Genomic DNA, 16998 nt, shown 5'->3' with positions numbered 1-16998 from the left:
TAGTTGAAGTATTTATTATGTATATTGGTCTTTAAATAAAGCTTTGTATAATCTGTATTTAGATCTCTGAAGATACTTCAGCATGGATGCCTCATGCACACTGATGGATGGTCCTGCAGATCTGAATGTATTTATCATATTTTGGGTAAATACAACAGAGGAGATAAAGTTAGGAATAACTTTTATGGTCCCTTTTTCAGATGCTCTTGAGAGAGGATTCACGGTGAAGGGTCTGGGAAGATAGGAGTCTCACTGCTACCTTCTGGCAGTGTGTCTCACCATGACGTGATGCCAATGAAATCATCACCTCTTGGAGTACCATGGCTGTCCCGGTACCTTTCCACCTGAGACAGCTGACCCACATGCAAGCCCACCCTACAAAGACAAATCAAACAGCCAAAAATTTGTCTTGGCTCATCAATGCCAAATAGCTAAGCAGTACAGCTCTGAAGAATTACATACCATCGGTCACATTTGCTAGTAATTGGTGGGATTTTTCCTCTAAGCTTTAGTAAAATAGAATCAGGAAAACAATAGTCTTTATCAAGAAATGAAGGTTTATATTAGTGAACCAGAACACAGGCATTTGGTGAATAGCCTAGCCAAAAAGTCTTTGTCTGTGGCATTTGTAGTACCAATTTCAAGATATTAGCAATCTAGGCAAGCATCACTGTCTCTTGGAGCAGCTTGAGAATATGGCTAAACATGAGCTCCAGTAGAGAGAATACAAGAAGATGACAAAGCAGTGACTTTACAGGACTGAATTACTCTGAATACTCATTAAATAAATGTATAAATGTCATTATACAGTCAAATTATTGGTGGGAATTTGTAAGAGCCCTCCTGTTGCAGAAATTATCAGAAGATGATAATCACAGTATCTCTTTTTCAACACAGACCAACACAATGCTTGGAATTATATATGGGGGAAATCCCTCAGGGCCAGATGTAATTCTAATTTATTCCCGCAGAAAATGTTAAGAAGAAATGTGTTTCCTATAAGGACCACTAGAGTTATGTATAGAGTTAATTGCTTTGAGACAGATAGAAAAGTAGATGCAATTGCAACTAAGACAAGGACTGCTAGGGGATTTCAAGTCCTTCCATGTGCTTTTTTTTTTAATCTTTGAAAAGACAGCAAGATTTTATGTCAATGAGCTTCTACTGCCAGAAGTGTTACTTTGGGCTCTCTGTACATTAATGTATTGTAGAGCTGTGTTAAGAGAGATACATGATCTCCTTTCAGGTTATCTAATCTGATACTGCTTTCCTGCATGAGTGTTTTATAGATTCACCTCTGAAGGCCTGGGGAAAAAAAGGTTCTGTGTTTTAGGGGTATGAATGTCATGAAAGACTGGATGAATCAGAAAAATAAGTCTGTATTTGGATGTACAAAGTTGAATGAACTGTATTCTTCATTACTGTTGGAAAGAAATTGTCAGTGAATCACCAGTAATGATGGTGATGGTGGTTTTACTAGAGAACTGACTCAATAGTATATTGTCAGGGAGGTGATAACTTTGTCTGCTTCTTTTCTAATAATGCAAAAACAGTTACTGTAGGTCCAAGTGAAAAAAACAACTGCTGAGATATATCTCCCAACTTGCTCATAATATGTAATTCATTACTCGTCATCTGACCAAATCATCTGCTTTCCAATTTCTTTGTTTATTTGTTGAGAAAAATAGCCTTTTTCAGCACCCTGCAGGACAGACAAGGTTTAAAGAAACATCCTTCTGTTAAAAAGATGCTTCAGTGGAGCAAACACTTTTTTCTTTGTATAGATGATTTCAGAGAAGAATGTAATTTACATTACTGTCTTGGGTTGCAGTGCAAGATGTAACCAAAAGCATGTACTATATTACCATCTGTTAAAACCAGGCGAGGCAGTGTTCTTTATCTCTTCCACAACCCATCCTCCCTCCAAGGAGATATCTTCTGTTAATGGGCCATTGAGTCTCACTGCATGACTGATAAATTACATCATCCCGTTGTGAGATGTTCCACCCAGGGGGAGGAGCCAAGCATCTAAATCTGGATCTCTTTGGATACTCAAAACATCACAGCAGCCTTTCTCCATTGAATTCCCAGAGGAAGACCAAATCCATCTACACCACCACTGGACCTTCAGAGGAAACCTATGCACATCTTCAGGATCATTGTTTCAACAGAACCACATCTGTCACTCCAGGAGGACTGCAGCCACCATTTAATCAGACTGCTACCAACACCCTGACCAACAGGGTGTCAGGTTATATTCTGACTCTGTCAGTGGGTTGTTTTTGTACTACTGCATTTTTTTTTCAATTTCCTTAGTAAAGAACTGCTATTCCTATTCCTATATCTTTGCCTGAGAGCCTCTTGATTTCAAGATTATAATAATTAGTTAGGAGGAGTTACATTTTTCCATTTCAAGGAAGGTTTCTGCCTTCCTTAGCAGATACCTGTCATTCAAACCAAGACAATTACTGCAAGTGGAATAATTGTGTGCTTCCCAAAAAATTAAGGGCCACCCAGAATACATTATTAGTAAAAGATCAACAAGGCCAAGCAATTTAATCAGAGAATTTAATTCCTTTTTCTAAAATGTCCAAGAACAAATTTTTTTTTTCAGACTTATTTATCCAATTTCAGTTTATGCTGTTTACTTTAAGGATTACACATAATTAAGTTAAATCTTATCCATTTTACTCAGTTGTTATGAAACAGTGAAATTATAGCAGTTACATTATTTCTGTTCCCAGATGTGACAGCACTTCTGATAGCAATTACAGAATTCAGTTTTTGGTTAAGCATGCAAAGGCAATCTCACTTATGAACTGTAATGGGAATAGCTCATATAAAGAGAATTCTGAGTAAAACCTGGTAGGCTTTAGTTTTGAGTTGAAATCAACATATAACAGAACTTTTTATTTCAGATAAAAGGGAGCACGTGTGTGAATTGTTTGGTGTGTTGTTTAGAGGGGTGGAGGCAAATTAATTCTTTAGTAGTCACAAAAACATTTTGGAATATAACTTGGTCACAAAAAGAACTTACGTTATTTGATTGAGAAATACGTACTTCTGCAGGTATTAATCTTTCAAATAATCATCTACAGAAATTAGTTCTACATTTAAGTATTTTAAGCTGATTTATTAGCTTTTACTCTTCCATGCTATTTGTTGAAAATTGTTTCCACTTCAATTCACACAATTTGGTCAAAGAATTCAAAAATAAAAAAAACCCAAAGCCCAAGATGTCAACCTTAGCCTTTCATGTCTTCAAGACTGCATTGTTCCTGCAAAAAGGCAGAAAGAAACAACACAGTTTATTAAATTTCCTAGGGTCCAGCACTTGTAGTTGATTTTATGCTCCTATTGCCAGGAAATACGGAGTTCCCTGAGTGTCTCCTAACTTATGAGAGTCACTCCAGGCTCAAAGGAAGCTGTTTATGACCAAAATATATAGGCACTGAAGTCTTTGTGTGCATGATACTCAGAGGGAGAAATTTGGGAATAAGAAGCTGACACAGAACATCTGTTCATTAATAATAATTAATTCATTGTTCATTAATAATAAGAGATCATACTGTGGTTTTGTGGTCTAGTGCAGGCAGAGTGTTTTCTATGAAATTCACAACATGTCTCCTTCATCTTCCCTGTGTTTGAAATGGTAGCAATGTCTCACTGCTTTAAGCAGAATGGAAGAGCTAGCAGGGTGTAAACAGTGTAGAAGAAATACATTGTAAAAATAAATTGTAAAGCAATGCAGAAGAAATACAGACAGGCAATAGAAAGCCAAGTTAAATAGCTGTACCGAAAATTAAATAGAAATTTTTGGGAAGAAGTCCAAGAAAAAAACATCTGGCAAAGGAGGCATGGGAGGCATGACAGAAGGGACAGAAAAGCAGGATTACTGGTTTGTTTTTCTCTTTGTAGATCAAACCGACATGTCAGATGCAATGCAATCTGTTGTTTGTACAGGAAAAATTGGGGGAAGAGACTGGGAACATCCAAACTAAAGAGTGTCATAAAAATTAGCTGTACTGTGCCAAGAAGTAGATGAAGTGTGTGGATGGAAGCACAGGGGTACATGGGAGGATCTGGCACTGAGCTCCACCAGTCTCCTAGGACAGGGCTACTGTAAGAGAGAATCCAGGCTGGGCTGCTGTGTTCATGGGCAGATGGAAATAGTTTTTTGAGACTCTACAGGGAAGTGAAAAAACATGGCAAAATGTCTACCATCCATCAGCTCAACTTGATAATATAGTAGTATATCAGTGAAATGAGCTTCCAGAGATTGTAGAGACTTGATTTTTTCATATTGTCTTTTCCCCAAGCTCCCACTTGTTCTTACTTCAGTTTCAGCTTCACTCTTTCCTTTTTGTCTCATATTTCTTAATTTTTCCTGTACTGTCTTAGTCTTCTGTCCTATTCCTATTTTTCTCTTTTCTCCATTAGCTTGTTTATTTCTTCTTTGCATTCCAGAATGTAACTATGCACTGATTTTCCCAGAGCCTTGCTGTGTATTGTTTCTTCAGTAAATAATAGCAGTGATAGCTGTTCAGCTGCAGTGGTCTTTTCCTCTTGCCTGGAGGTTATGTTCCTGTTTAGAGAACCAAAACCAAACTGCAGTCCCAAAATTTGTGGCTACATACAGAGACTTCATTGATAAAAAATTGGCAATTCATTGACAAAATAAACAAATAGTGAATTACAAGGTTGAAGATCCCACCTGATGAGCCAAAGACTTAGTAACTTAGTTCTACGAAAAGTACAGTCTTTCGTATCAAGAGGACAGGGGATGAGTCTGATCTGAGGCAGAGCACAACCCCTAGGAGATGTAAAGAGTAACAAAACATAAAGCAGTGTCCAAGTCCTGGACATAATTTTCATCATGGTGGCTAGTATGGGATAATGTTTTGGACTTGTGCTGAAACACCTGTGTTGGTAATACAGGGATATTTCGGTTATTGCTGAGCAGCTAGCTACTGCACATCATCAAGGCTTTTTCTGCTCCTCACACTACCCTGGTAGCAAGATGGCTGGGGGTGCACAAAGAATTGGGAGGGAACACAGCCAGGACAGCTGAGCCCAACCCACCACAGGGATTTCCTTTATTATATGACATCAAATTCAGCTAATATAGCTTGGGGGAAGAGGTAGGAAGGATGGCACATTTGGAGTGATGCCATTTCCCAAATCACCACTGTGTATGCTTGAGCCCTGCTTTCCTGGGAATGGGTGAACAACTGGTTGCCTATTGAAAGCGGTGACTGAATTCCTTGTTTTGCTTTGCTTGTGTGTTTGGCTTTCGGTTACCCATTATAGTGTCTTTGCTTCTACCCAGGAGTTTTCTCAGTTTTATTCTTCTGATTCTCTCCCTAGTTCTGTTAGTGAGGGAATGAGTGGGCAGATGAGTTGGTCTCAGTTGCCAGCTGGGCTTAAATGATAACCTGAACAAACAGAAAAGGGCTTATGTTGAAGATCCATCATGAAACTCTGTAGGATCATTGTGAGTGATCAGATGTGGGAGTTGATCTTGTCATACTGAATGGGAAATAGAGAGGCCTACAGAAGGCCTGTGAAGAGGAAGATAGTTAACTTCTCTCCTAAGTGTTGGAGAGAGAGGGGCCAGCAGAGTGGCATGGCTGAAAAGATTCAGCTAGATGGGTAACCCATTTCAAGCTTTTTTCTTCTTCTAGTTTAAGCAACTTAAAAAACAAAAAGAAACAAACAAACCCCCCAAAAAACCCACTCATATTCACGTCACAACATTATTTCAAAAGCAGTGGCTAAAGTTAACACTGAGTCTTGTGCAACTCAGAATCACAGAATCACAAAAATCACAGAGTATCCTTGAGTTGGAAGGGACCAAGAGGGACCATCAAGTCCAACTCCTGGCCCTGCATAGCAACATCTTCAGTAGTCACCTAACATGCCTGAGAATGCTGTCCAGATGCTTCTTGAACTCTGTCACACTGATTCTGTGACCACTTCCATAGGGCATCTGTTCCAGTGACCAAACAACTTCTGGGTGAAGAACCTTTTCTAATATCCAACCTAAACCTTCCCTGACAGCTTCAGGCCATTCCCTTGGGTCCTGTTACAGAGAAGAGATCAGTGCCTGCTCCTCCTCTTCCCCTCATGAAGATGTAGATTGCTATGAGGTGTCCCCTCAGTCTCCTCCAGGCTAAGCAGAACAAGTGACTCCAGCTTCTCCTTGTAAGGGTTCCCCTTGTGGCCCTCCTTTGGACACTGCAATATCTTTGTACCTCTTTTTTACTGTGGCACCCAGAGCTGTCCCCAGCACTCAAGGTGAGGCTGCCCCAGAGCAGAGTAGAGCAGAGCAAAGCAGAGCAGGACAATCCCCTCCCTTGCCTGGCTGATGCTGTGCCTGATGTCCCCAGGACACGGGTGGCCCTCCTGGCTGCCAGGGCACTGCTGACTTGTGTTCAGCTTGCCTCAAACCAGGACCCCCAGGTCCCTCTCTGTGGCACTGCTTTCCAGCATCTCATTCCCCAGCCTGTCTGCACTTCCAGGGTCGCCCCACCCCCAGTGCAGAATGTTGTTCACCTTCATACAGCTGATGATTGTCCAGCCCTTCAATTTGTTTAATTTTCCTGTAGGACCTTTCTGCTTTTGACATCATCAACAGTTCCTCCTATTTTTGCATCGTCTTCAACCTTGCCTAGTATTCCTTCCAGTACTGCATCTAAATCATTAATGAAGACATTGAAGAACACAGAGCTTAAGATGGAGACCTGTGGAACCCCACTAGTGACTGGTCCCCAGTCTGGTTTCACCCCATTCACTGTAATCCCTTGTGCTGACCCATGAGCCAGTTGCTCACCCATTGCTCTATGTGCTTACCCAGCTGTGTGCCAGACATTTTGTCCAGAAGGATTATGTGGCAGACAGTATCTGAAATCACCTGGATTCCCTTAATCAATTAAGTGTGTTACCTTGTTGTGAAAGGAAATCAGGTTTGCTAAGCAGGACTTTTGTCTCGTGAGCTGGTTCTGTCAGTGAGTGCATTATCTATTGGTAATGGAGAGAGATGGGGACAACTGAGTGGTGATCAGAATCCGAATTTACTGTGGTCTACATAAGCTTATATACCATTCTAGGAATTTTTTATTACAATGATTAGGTTAAACATCATACAAACTTTATACATTTTTGCAACATCTCTTCTACTTGATTCAATTTTCTCCCTGTCTCCAGGCTTGATTCAATCTTCTTGCAGTTTTCAAAGTTCAGTTTGTTCTTGCCAAGGCATCCTGATTATCAAATCTCTTGTGCTAATCAGGTCCAAAGTACTTTCTGTTCTTACAGTTATTATCCTTCAGGTATTTTTCAATACATCCCAGAATAATCTTGTCCATAACTTGACCAGGAACTGAAGTGAGACTGTAACAGGACTGTAGTTTCCAGGGTCCTCCATTTTTCCCTTCTTGAAGACTAGGACAATGCTTGCCAGCTTCCAGTCAGCTGGGACTTCTCTGAATTCTGAAGACTGCTTAAAAATCATTAAGAGAGGTTTTATGATGACATCAGCAGCTATTTGAGGGTTCTTGGATGAATCCCAGTATGCCTCATAGATTTATAGGGATCCAGGGGGAGCAGCAGATCCTGCACAGGAATTGATCATTCTTGCAGTCATGGTCCTTCAGCTCATGGCACTTAGACCATTGATTCATCCTCTGTGTTGAAGAGGCAAAAAATGAATAAATACCTCTGCTATGTCCCTGTCTCTGTTCGTGATGTGACTACCCTCATCCCATAATAAGCTTTTATTTCTACACTGCCTATTGTCATTAATACACTTTAAAAAAATCTTTTTACTGTCCCCCTAAATTGTGGCCAGCTTCAACTCCACTTGAGCTTTGTCTGCAAAAATTTTCTCCCCACAGCGATGAGCAGCATTTTTGTATTCCTCCCACATCACCCGACCTTGTTTCCACTGGGCATACGTCTTCCATTTTTGCTGTATTTCTAAGAAAAGATCCCTGTTCAGCCAAGGTAGCTTGCCTTGCCTGCTTAACTTCTAACATTTGGGAACTGCCTGCTCCTTTGCCCTTAGGAGGTAATGTGTAAAAAGTGACCAGCACTGATAGGACTCAGCACCTGTGGAAGCATTTCCCCAGGGTATGTTACTCACTTGTTCCCTGAGCAGTCTGAAGTCTGCTCTCCTCACCTCAGAGCTGAGGTTTTGCTGGTGCTTTTCCTTCTGCCAACAGAGATTTTAAACTTGATCCCTTTATGGTCACTGTGGCAAAGACAGCCACCAATCTCTACGTCACTAAGAAGACTCTTTCTCTTGGCAAGCAGTAGATCAAGTAGGACATCTTTCTAAGCCTGCTCTCTAAGGATCTGTTCCATAGATCTGTCATCCAGGATTTTTAGGAACCTTCTGGCCCAGGCTATACCAGATGTGTGATGCTGCCAAGTAATTTTTGATGAGTTGAAGTTGCCCTTAAGGGCAAGGGCAGTTGACTTGGAAGTAACCCTTAGTTCCTCAAAGAATAAATCATCAGCACCTTCTGTATATTTTAGAAGGGTTAGAATGTATGGAGTTCACCCCTTTGCAGGAGAACTCTACTCTCCTGCCTGCCTACCCCTCCTGAAAAGACTGTGACCATCCGTCAGAGCACTCCAGTCACAGGACTCATTCCACCAGATTTCATACTGGCATAAGCCAGTGATGTCAAATCTCTGGGACTGGGTCAAAGCTTTGAGCTTTGAGCTCTTGTTTGTTCCTGATTCTCTGTGCATTACTGTAGAAACATTTCAAATGTGGTACACTGTAGCCAATACCTGGTGAAGCATACCAAGACATTTCATTAGTGCTCATTTTCTCAAGTTTTGGCACACCATCCCATTGCTCATCACTGGTTTTGACACTTCCCCTTTTATAACCGAATTTAAAGCTTTGTCGACAAGCCCCACTAGCTCCTGTGGTACAACTATTTTTCCCATCTGAGATAGGTGTGTGCTGTCTGGGACCAGGTGTTGAATAGATCATCCCATGATCTACAAACACAAACTTTTTCCCCTGACCTTGGAGCAATGTGTTGACTTCACATATCTGCCTAGTCCTAGCAATACTATTTATTGTTACAGGAAAAATTGAGGAAATCACTACTTGTGCTCCTGATCCCTCTACCAATCATCCCAGAGCCCTGAAGTCTCTTTTTTCCCCCTCAGACTTACCTTTGCAATTTTGTCACTTCCAGTTTGAACAGTCAATAGCAGATAGTAATCAGAGGGCCTTGCCAGACTGGAGAGTTCTCCAGTGATGTCCTTCATCTGAGCCCCTGGGAAACGGCAGACTTCCTTCCATGTGAGGGTCTGTTCCCCTTAGAAGGGAGCCTCTTATTAAAACTACCTTTATTCTCCTCTTAACAGATGAAATCATGATGTGGGGTACAGTTGGTGTTATTTTAGGAGGCTCCACAATTCCAGATGGACCTTCACCCACCCCATCAGTTGTCTTCTAGTTCCAGAGCCTCATACCTATTGTGGAATGTACAAGTCCTCTTTGTCAAATCCTGGGAAGGAGGAGGAACCTCCCTCCTGGTATGTGCCATGACATGGTTCCAGCTTCATCTTTAACAGACCCTTCGCTAAGAGTCCTTTGACTAATTCCCCTGCAGGGTTCTGAGTCTACCTGCTTCTCCACTAAAATGGAGGTTCAAGACTCCTGAGAGTCTTAAGGATATAGTGTCTCTGAAAATAACTGGTTCACTTGAATACTGTGTAGCCTGTTCACTTCTTCCTGTAGCTCCTTAACCTGGTGACACGATTCCTCAACCACAGCAGACTTTCTGCCCCAGCTTCACAGGGAGGCATCAGGCCCTCCTGGCAGCCAGTGAGCTGGAGAGCTGCATCTGCCATCAGGGTCTGGAGGCCTCTGACATGGCAGGTTCAGTGACCCTCACAGCTACATGGGACTGAGCTAAGGGGCATATCAATACCATATCTGAGGAAGCTTTATAGCTTATGCTAAAAAGGCTGGAGTTGAAAGGATCTCTTTGTTCTTCTTCACCAGGAATGTTTTCTGTCTCGACTGGCTACTCTCAAATGGTCAGAGGGGAGGCCTCACGGCCCTGCCCATGCCCTCACAGCGCTGCCATTCCCTCACTGCCCTGCCATGCCCTCAGTGTCCTGCCATGCCCTCAGTGTCCTGCCATGCCCTCAGTGTCCTGCCACGCCCTCACTGCCCTGCCCATGCCCTCAGTATCCTGCCATACCTCCAGTGTCCTGCCATGCCTTCACTGCCCTGCCCATGCCCTCAGTGTCCTGCCATGCCCTCACTGCCCTGCCATGTCCCTGTTCGTTGCCCAAGGGCTTTGGAGTTGTGATGAGGCCCAGGGGCCACTGGATGGATTTCTGAACTTGGGAACCCCTCTCTACAGCTCAATCTCACTATCTGGTCATTCCTTCAGCCACCACTGCATGAAAATGGAGATGTAATTGTAGAAGTTGCAGTGTAGACTTGCAGTTGGATACAAATTTTCCCTAGGTACAAGGAGAACAAAGAAGACACTCAAAGTCCCCACATTCATCATAAGCTAACAATACAGACAATACAGATGGAAAATACTTTTGGGCAACTCTAGAAAAGGCCCTCACAAGATGACTGTTTCTGGGCCACTTTTCTCCAAGACTTTTTCAAAAAACATGGCAAGCTCTTTTACAGTGTTATCAGGGGCAGAGTCTAAGGTGTCAGATTCCAAATGCCATCTCAGTGCAAAGTCCCTGCTAAAAACACAGTCAAAGTCTATTCATCTATTCCACTGAACTCAAGGTCATGTCCCCATCATATCAATCAATCAATCTTGTTACTTTTTTCCATAACTGATACAACAAAACTGATAGATTAAAAGGCATCAGGTCAGCCTGAGTACACATACATTAAGCTTCAGAATTACTTGCAACTCATCTTCTAAAGTATAATAGCTTTAGTCAAATTGTTCTAATTCTGTCAAATTTAGATAACTTTCAATGTGGTGATGTTATTTAATCTAAATGGGACCATTTCCTTTCTCAATATTTCCATGATATAATTTAATGTCAAGTATGCAGGAGTTTAGCAGCACCTCCTCACCAAACATGCAAAACAAGAAAGGCTGGCAATCAGTGAAATACATGAAAATCAGTTAAGATAACTGTATACAAAGAACCTACTTTGACTAAAGATATAGTGTACTGCTTTTCAGGTGCAAATCATTCTGTTAGACTCAAAGCTAATTTCCTGTAGTAGCTTTGTAGTGTGACATCTCAAATCTCATTAACATCAATTGGTTCAAAGAGATAATATACAACAGAATGTTTAAATTAATGTAATGAAATACAAATCTCAGTGCTGGCAGGTGAAAATATTAAGGATCTTACTTGGCAACTTTCTCATCTAATTAGCTACTCTGTCACAGTGCATTTGCTTACATGCAGGAGGGTTGACTGAGTCAGGCCCTAATTTTTGCAGGTCAAATCTTTTCTTTGTATTAAAGGAAAACAGGTAATTTTGAAATTATAGGTTTAGAAATCCATTTCTGGGTTATTTTTAGCAACACAATTTACTCCTAACATTTGGCTTTTATTCCATTCTCAGTTATGATGAATAATAAGTAAGGAGAATATCAGCAACCTGTTGCATTTACTAAATCCCCTTAATTTGATGATTTTAAGGTCTTCATGGTCATGAATAAATTGAGCATTAAGACAACAGTCTGGAAGTAAGTAATTTTGTGGTAAAAGGAAGAAAATGAAGCATGAGGAATGACAGGAATCACCCAAGTTGAATCAGTGCCTGACTGGGACACACAACCCAGACACTTGGGCTTTTGCTTTTCTTCTAAGCACTAAGCACTTGGTCACTTGGAGTGCTTTGCATGAGTAAAATCAAACCAAAAATCACCAACCAACCGACCAACCAACCAACCACAACTGAAAGCTACAGAAAGAAAATAATGAATCATGAATCAGAGAACTTTTAAGAGTGTGAGAGTTTGAAGAGACTGCCTTCTGAAAGTCTTTCTAGATACCTTTCCCAGGCAATCAGAGAAAACCAGATGCACCTATTGTCAGAGAATGTTGCAAGATTTCCCCTGTGGTTTTGTTCCCTGCTGTTCTAAAGATATATCTAAAGCAAATTTCAAGTAATAGTAAGAGGTTGGTGTCTGTAAGGGAAGGGTTGGATGGGAAGCTACATATTCACCCATCCCCCATGCTCCTTGGAGGTGCCCCCAGCTCTACACTTCCTTCAAGATTAATGAAAAATAATTTTTAAAAAACCCCTCAGGTTTACCTAAAGCAAAAGAATTGAATTTTAAACATTGACTGCTAAAGGATTGACTTTCAGACTTAACCCGGTGCAGCACATATTGCAATCAATACAGTCCTTCCTCTTAGCTTCAAAGCTAAGATCATGGTAATTTTGTTAATCAAGTTAAAAAAAAAAAATGTTTCCTTTAGATATTTCCTAACATTCTTATAAAAAAAAAAAAAATGAAAAGAAGAAAAAGTGATAATGAAATAACAAAATGACAATGTATTTTTAGTTTTGAAAGATTCCATTGACATTCAATTATTTACCTGTATGACCTGAGCTTGAGCTAGAGTGCTTTTCTCAGAGCAATAAGAAGTAATGAAACAGGTTCAATAATCAACAATAAAATGATCAACTTCAAATCTGGCAATTCTCTGTTTGTCTAAAATGTACATGTGCACACCCAGGTATGGGTACATATTTCCTCATGTGGCTAATTTTGTAACATTCACACTTAGGTTTTTTGATGGATGTTTTCAGCCCTGTCATATTTTATGATTATAGGAGACCTGATCTGAAAGATGAAGGTGCTTCATTCTGTCACACTGGGAGTGAGATCTCAGGTTTTGTGCCTGGGCTTTTAACGGTGTCTTAGTATGGGCCTGAAGAGGCTCAAAGGATTCAAGTAAGGTCAAGAAAAAAACTGAAGAAAAGAGCAGAGTCATAAAGAAAAGAAGGTAAAAACACAGAAGCAAAAGAAACATGGAAAATTTCCCCACTTTTGGTTACAAACCAGTAAATCCAGGAGAAGTGCTGACTTACATGGACTTAGGCTAAACATGCTTCAGTAAAGAGAAGGATGTGTGATCTGAGATGCTCTCACCAAAATAACTTTTTTTTTTTGTCCTTTTGATCACTGATATTTTCATCTGAGAGGGAAAGCATTCATTCTCCTCTACACACAGCTTAATTTGTTTTTGTAATTTTGTGCAGAGATTCTTTGACCAAAGTGTTCTGTAACATCCAGGTGAGAAAGAGGAACTATATGGTGGCCTGCCTGAAAACAATTATGTTTAGCAGGACCACTGCTGGGACCTGGGACAGGGACAGCAGGAGCCTCTGATTCCTCAGAGGTTTTTACTTCTACCACTGCTGTTGTCACCTGGTTGGAAACCAATCCAATCTGGTGCCTGCCTTGGAGTGCCTGAGCTCATTTCCCTCTTTTTCCAGAGTCTCTCCATGTAGTTACATCTCCATCACTTTTATACCCTGGTACCTGCTGAGCTCAGAGCCAGGTTTGATACTATATCAGAAGTTTTACCATAGAGCACTCAGATTCCTAAGATCTGCATTTGCCCTGTTTCCAAGCTACATACACTATATACAGGCATAGGTAATGCATGCCAATGAAGTCCTGCATTGTATGTGAAATGTACTGGCTCAGGATTATATAACTTCTGATCTTGTTTAATGGAAAACATTACACTGAACTTGACCTGCTGACTGAATGCTATGCTGCTCTAGTAACATGCCTTTCTCATTTGTATTGCTCAAGGAAATCCTGTTCTCTGTGACATTAGGTTTTATCTGTGCCATCAATCTCTAGCAAAAAGACATACAGGAACTCTGCTTAGGATGCAAATTCTTTTTTAATTATTAGTAATTCTGAACATAACCACTTCATCTTTGTAGTTCATTATTTTCAGAATTCATCTGTTCATTTTTCTAGAGTTTTAGAGAAATGTAGTTATTATGTCTTTTTTAACAAACTGTGGTTTGCTCTATAATGGAATAGCAAATGACTGTCAGATCACAGATAATATGCCATCTGTGATGCTATACTGAGTTGTTTGGCCAAATATTCTGGTGTAAATCAGCACAGCTTAGATTATATGAGCAGAGACTTTCAGTCAAACTTAAAATAAATATTGCATCCACTCAAATTATCCTTTTCTGCTTCTAATTGCAGGGCCAAAATGCAGATTTCAGAAGTTGCATTAAAATTACTGGGAGTGTGAAAGCACTACAGCAGGAAAACAAGCAAACAAACAAATCCAACTAAGCTTTTTTTTAAAGATCACATGTACCTTAAATATTTTTTCTCTGCTGTATTTTTTGTGTTTTGTCTGCCTCTAAACATTAAACCATTCGGTCTATAGCAGAAATTTTATCTTCAGCCCTGAAAATTTAATGCATGAACTGAGTCTTTTCATTTTTCAGTGTGCTAAGGATTCCCAGGGACAGGCAGGGAGATTGCGGTGGACAGCAGCACAGACCTCGCAACCCCTCCTACCATGGAGATATAATGTGGCCAGTTTTTCGTCAGACATCTGACGAGAGAAACAAAATTTTGGTAAATGTTAGAGGCGCTTCCAGTCACATGACTGGACATGAGAGAACATGGCTTTGCAGTGCTAGCAAGGGATGTTATATTACCTGACTCTGCTATAAAGTTTTCCACTCTGCCTTGAAATCATGTGGAGTCACAATCAGTCATCATCAGGCACTGACAAGGGTAAGCATAATGTGAATGCTCTGGCTGAACTGCCCGTGACTAGGTGAGGCAAGAACTTCACAGCAACTCAGCACGTGGGTAAGGGCACAGGCAAATAAGGGAGTAGCACAAACGTGTTCAAAACTTTCCTAAATGCTACACTTTATAGCAAACTGAAAAAGATTTTAAAAACTCAGTAATTCTGTGGGTGTGTGTGGGGGAAGCTAGTCTAGGAACTTCTGGAAAGACCCAGCAATAATTGCCAGAGTTATAGGTACATTCACAGTCTGTTTAACACTTGTCAGCAATAGAAGTTCTGGAGAAGGTGAGAACTGAAACTCTGCCTTTTTTATCCTTTGAAAACAAAAAATAGGTTTCACCTTGCAGTTCATCAGCATAAATAGGTCTGTTCACTTCCAAACACTCAGAAACATGCTGCCAGCACTCAATCACTGTTTGGAAAACAGGCAGCTTTGGGAAAAAAAGGATGGGAAAATTTTTCCAGAATGTTTGGGAATGCTTGGCATGCAGAAAACCCTTGCTGGCTTCCGGCTGCTCTGCCTGGGAGACAGAGCACAGAACTGCAGATTCTGCTGATAGCATCCTAATGTATTAATTTTGCTGCTGCTTTGAGTGTTTTTCATCATCCATGGTGAAAGCAAGAGAAAGACAGGAGAGAGACCTTTTACTGCTCCCTTTGAAGCCAACAGTTTTCCTTCAATGGCAAAATGTCAGAACCTGTGCTTGACCAAACAATTTTGTGTTTCTGCAGTAGACTGCATTTCCCTAAAAGTTCTTATCTGAACCATAGGTCCCAGCCTATGGGAGCATAATCCCATGCCTCCATAAGAGTTGGCCTTGGAGCTGGCACCTTGTGCAGATGATGTTCCTTCACTTAATGTCACCTATCACAGTGAACCCTGGGTGTCCTATTGATGGCAATGCCCCACCATTGTTAGTAGCTCTGCGCCTTGTCCTAATGTCGTATCTTGGCTCTTCTTGATTTTCACTTTCACACTTGCATTCACACTGGGGTACAAGGACTATCTGTACCAGAACCGTGTCGGGTCAGGGCAGGAGAGATCATCAGGGTGGGCTGGTTATCTTCCATGCTGACCCTTTGGTTCTGGTCCTGCAGCAAAACGTTTCCTTGCAGGGAAGTCATAAATTATGTCCTTGGTGAAAATTCCCTGTTCTGACTGAAGCCACAGGCTATCTGAGGGATGTGACACTTGAGCTGAATGCTGTAAGGAAGCAAAAGATTCTCACACTATGCACCCAGACTGAGTTTTATCCTCAGACAGAAAGGACACTGTTTACATTAAGTGGAAAAATAAACTCCAGCCTTGAACACAATGCTCACCCTGGCTGCAAGCACAAACTGCTTCACATCTATGTGCAAGATATGTGTGTGCCCCTGTGGTTCCTCCCCATTTGCTGCAAAAGGGATCAAGGAAAAAGCTGTAAAGAAGAAAGTCTTTACAACATCCACCACTAACTTTTCAAAGCAACACTTTGGACACGTTTCCTGTCTCACTGACATAGGAAAATAAGATGAGAGCACTGGGAAATGGTAGCACTCCATTTTTAAGCTCAAAAGCCTTAAGAGGAGTATGGCACTGAAATTAAAAATAATATATGATTTCTGTCCCCAGGAGATGCATGTTTTTCTGTGAGGGAGATCAAATTTAATCAGGCACAAAAAAACATTTACATAACAACAAAGTGTGCTGCTTCTTACAAGACTGTAAGGATCAGCAATACTGTAAAAGGATCTGTAGGCCTGAACTGAAGTGACATGGATTTTTCTGGTGATGACAGCACTCAAGTAAATAAAGCAGAGGGCTTTGAAAGCACATCCAAGACATGCATTACTGCTTAAGGCACTTGGATGAGATGGGAAATGAGCCTGCTGGAGCTACTCCATATTTGAACAAGATGCAAAGTAGTAGAGTTTGCAAGACGGTTGTGTGCACAGAGCTAACAAACACAGTCAGGAAGCAGGAGGCTCTATTACATGTTTTCACAATACATGTCATACATATTCCTCTCTATCATGATCTGAGAAACTGTTTGTTTGCATCCACAGACTCTCATACTGTAAAACAATGAGCAAAGGACTGACTGCATTGCAAAGCAGGTTGTCATTGCTGATTCTCAAAGCTTTCAGTGACCTCTGTCTTGAGCATATTTTTGCTGTTTGTCCTTCTAAAGGCATGCGGCAATATCACAAGTACCAGAGCAGGAAGAA

At 41.0% G+C, this 16998-nt stretch overlaps 2 long non-coding RNA genes across 2 annotated transcripts; one reads left to right on the top strand and one right to left on the bottom strand.

Moving 5' to 3' along the window:
• Positions 1-2554: 2554 nt before the first annotated feature.
• LOC147648459 (uncharacterized) lies at positions 2555-10347 on the bottom strand. The gene is made up of 2 exons (XR_015280021.1): positions 9196-10347; positions 2555-7685 (listed from the first exon to the last, which is right to left on the bottom strand). It is a non-coding gene; the product is annotated as an uncharacterized LOC147648459 (long non-coding RNA).
• A 2470-nt stretch (positions 10348-12817) lies between these two features.
• LOC147648458 (uncharacterized) lies at positions 12818-14346 on the top strand. The gene is made up of 2 exons (XR_015280022.1): positions 12818-12990; positions 14223-14346. It is a non-coding gene; the product is annotated as an uncharacterized LOC147648458 (long non-coding RNA).
• Positions 14347-16998: the final 2652 nt, after the last annotated feature.

Source organism: Cyanistes caeruleus, chromosome Z (assembly GCF_971803275.1).
Source record: "Cyanistes caeruleus chromosome Z, bCyaCae1.hap1.1, whole genome shotgun sequence".
NCBI classification, from domain to species: Eukaryota; Metazoa; Chordata; class Aves; order Passeriformes; family Paridae; genus Cyanistes; species Cyanistes caeruleus.
Note: the sequence above shows the minus strand (reverse complement) of the source record. Positions and strands in the feature narration are given on the sequence as shown.